This window comes from Sinocyclocheilus grahami, unplaced genomic scaffold (assembly GCF_001515645.1).
Source record: "Sinocyclocheilus grahami isolate Dianchi unplaced genomic scaffold, SAMN03320097.WGS_v1.1 scaffold1513.1, whole genome shotgun sequence".
Lineage (NCBI taxonomy): Eukaryota > Metazoa > Chordata > Actinopteri > Cypriniformes > Cyprinidae > Sinocyclocheilus > Sinocyclocheilus grahami.
The window spans coordinates 100,829-104,742 of record NW_015506692.1 but is presented as its reverse complement, the minus strand read 5'-3'; positions in this window follow the sequence as shown (position 1 = coordinate 104,742).

The window sequence follows — 3,914 nt, the reverse complement described above, 5'->3', positions numbered from 1 at the left end:
GAAATAAGATGTTCAGAGAGAACATCAAATCAAAGGGGAGCAAAAAGGGGTATAAAATGTAAATTGATTTAAAATTAGCTGACTGCTATTATTAAAATAGGTTAATCAATCTGGTATTAGGAACAATCAGTAGCACTAGTGATTAAATGTAAGCTTTGTGTTGAGCAACACACCATGGTTGGTCACAGCTCCCATGCCAATACCATACCATGTGTGTGCCCCGCCCTCCATAGTGTGCTCTTCACTGTGTTACTAAAAACACCCAATAATTTAATAATTCTTCTCCAGATAGACAGTTAAAATGTGATTAAATTTAGATTTAATTAACTAGTAACTGAGCAATAGCATTCAGGAAGGATACACCTAAGATAGTTAAATAGTTTGCTGAGACGAATTGAAGATTGAGAAACATAGAAAAAGAACAAAAAAAAGAAAAGAAAGTGAAAAATCAGAAACCAGGGATTAGGTTAAATTCAAATGACTTCACACTGCATACACACATGCTGTATTTAAAAGCTTCAAGTAAAGGGGTGCTAAACCCTAATTGATAAAGCTATTTGTTAGCTTAGCCTAAAATGAAACTATGCTAAGTCGTGGCATCACCAGGTGACGCGTATGCTATGTGGATGTTAGCGCTTCCTGTGACAAGTTGTTGTCATGGTAACCAATGCATGCCAGTGCAATTCAAGCAGTTTAGTGTCTGCCTATTTCAAAGAAGCTGCCCACAGTTTTAAAATGTGGTGCGTTCAGTCCTTCAAGACTTGTTGCATTAAATAAGCACTTCTGTGAGTGCTTCTCTAATTTAACAATAAACTTATTGTACTTGTTTAAAGAATAACAAAACAGGTTTACTGTACGTTAAAGCCGGTTTAAGCATATATGTACTTATGTGTGCCTCACACATGAATACTGACGTACAGTATTACACCTTTAGTTTCACTCAGCAAGTGAAACACAGTAATGACCACCAGGTTGCTAGGCTTGTACAGGTGCATCTCTATTTAATAATTCTTCTCCAGATAGACAGTTAAAATGTGATTAAATTTAGATTTAATTAACTAGTAACTGAGCAATAGCATTCAGGAAGGATACACCTAAGATAGTTAAATAGTTTGCTGAGACGAATTGAAGATTGAGAAACATAGAAAAAGAACAAAAAAAAGAAAAGAAAGTGAAAAATCAGAAACCAGGGATTAGGTTAAATTCAAATGACTTCACACTGCATACACACATGCTGTATTTAAAAGCTTCAAGTAAAGGGGTGCTAAACCCTAATTGATAAAGCTATTTGTTAGCTTAGCCTAAAATGAAACTATGCTAAGTCGTGGCATCACCAGGTGACGCGTATGCTATGTGGATGTTAGCGCTTCCTGTGACAAGTTGTTGTCATGGTAACCAATGCATATTTGAGTTGAATTACTGAAATAAATGAACTTTTCCACGACATTCTATTTTATTGAGATGCACCTGTATATACAGTCAAAGTGTAGATGAATTGCAACAATCTAATTATACTGGACTATCAAGCACACACTTTTAGGTTGACAGTGTTTTAAACTCATAACCTTTGTTTTATCATGCCTCGCGTCCTCCACCATTCTGTAGCGAATCAGCTCAAAGGGGAAATATGAATAATTAATCATGACTAGTTATAATTAATTATAAATATTTAGATCCGCTGTAAGTATTTACTTGACCTCTCAGGGGTCAATTCTAAGAACGTTAGTTTCCTGGTTAAAGGAAATAACTTTCTTACTGTACAATACTACTGTCTGACAGAGTCTGACAGAGCGTCCCGATGCAATCTGAAGGCTCAAGTTGATCGTTGAAGTTGGTTGATGGAAAAGAACCAGTTTGAAACAGATGATCTTGGTGAATGGAAAGTCAAGGCCGAAGCCTGGTGCGAACTTAGGGTGTGTTTTGGGGCGTTTTTGCTCACATCCTCATCTTCCAGGCTCAAGTTGATCGTTGAAGTTGGTTGATGGAAAAGAACCAGTTTGAAACAGATGATCTTGGTGAATGGAAAGTCAAGGCCGAAGCCTGGTGCGAACTTAGGGTGTGTTTTGGGGAGTTTTTGCTCACATCCTCATCTTCCCAGAATCTAACAGAACCGCGGACTGGAGGTGGGTCACTGATGTGAGGCCTTTAAGGCCTGACAAGATTCACGCCTCTCAGGATGAGCTTGTCCAATGAGAAAGGCTGAAATTCCAAGCGTCATGACCCTTGTGTGAAAGCATGGTAATTTGCATATGGAACTTGAATCGAAATTACTAAAGATTCTCAGAACACTAATATATTGCCTATGTACCAACATATAATATGCACTCTCGTTTAGATCATCAGAAGACGAATTCATAGATACTTTACATGGTAGGATTACATATAGCTAAGATGACAGGAACGAGTGGTTCCATCATAAGCCTGCATAAAACAGTATACAATATAAGAGAAAATATACAAGGACAGTAAGAACATACACTGTCCTTGTGTAGGTGTATGTTAGACTAGTTTAGCCAACTGTGATAGTGTTCGTTGATTGGTGTTTATATTTGTTCAACCTTGACAACCTTATCACATTTATTTTCTAATATATATTTCTCAGTAAGAACATACACTGTCCTTGTGTAGGTGTATGTTAGACTAGTTTAAGTGTTTATATAGGACCTGAAGGATATGTGTGTTCATTCAAAGAAAGGTTTTCCTATGAATTAATTAGGGAAGAGTCCATTTTTACTGTGCCTTGTGTCTTTTCCTATGGAAAATGTAGTGATTTTCTCTACCCACATTCCTTTGGGCAATAAAACCAGTGATATCAGCATTGGTTGCCATGGAATCAGAGGCCTTCCTGAGGTGTTAAGACACATTTCGGGGGAAGGGTCCACTGGCCCTCATATAGCTTGTTAACTGAGGGGTGTTACAGAGTATTTGTTAAATATAACTAACAAAAGCACCTTTAAGCAGGATGGAGACAGCAATCATACGTGCACACTCACACCACAGCACGCCACACCTCACTGTGAGCACAGCATTCAGGCCAAAAACCCACCACCATGGGGAGACGCCAATCCTCTTCAACTGGCCACCCCAATTCTGAAGAAAAGAAAAAAAATTAAACCAAACAAGTCTTTAATGGTCTTTAAAAAAACATTACACAACAATTATAACAAATAAAAGAGTCTGCCAGGTCAGTTCTGCCCATCCTATCAAGGCGCTTGCATCCGGACACCACAACAACCAATTTGCCGACTGACTAAATCCAGGCAACAGCAGCCAACAGTATTACAAAAAAAGAAAAAGACTACAAAATAACCCCAGGTCAAAACACAATAAGAAAAGAAAAGAAAAAACACAAGAAAACAAATACAACTTGAATCAAATCTCAAATAAAAATAAAAGAAACTCAGAAAATGAATGATGTCAGTGAGGTGAAGTTTTCTATTCTATTACATTTGTATTCCCAACATGCTTATTTGAAGTGCAATAAAAATATATTGAATTGCATTTTAATATATTTCTAAAAAGTATAGTAGAAATACTGTTAATAAATATATTTTTAGTTACACTTTTAAGGAATATGCTAAACACAAGCACACTATTAGTATATTTCTAAAAAGTATAGTAGAAATACTGTTAATAAATATATTTTTAGTTACACTTTTAAGGAATATGCTAAACACAAGCACACTATTAGTATATTTCTAAAAAGTATAGTAGAAATACTGTTAATAAATATATTTTTAGTTACACTTTTAAGTGATATACTAAACACAGGCATACTTTTCGTGACTTTTTAGTGTATTTACAGAAAACAAACTAATGTTACCCTTATTTAAAGTATATTTTATGTCTACTTTGTGTAAGAACATAACAAAATGATTACACTTTTAGTGGGTTTTTAATGTACTTTATATTGC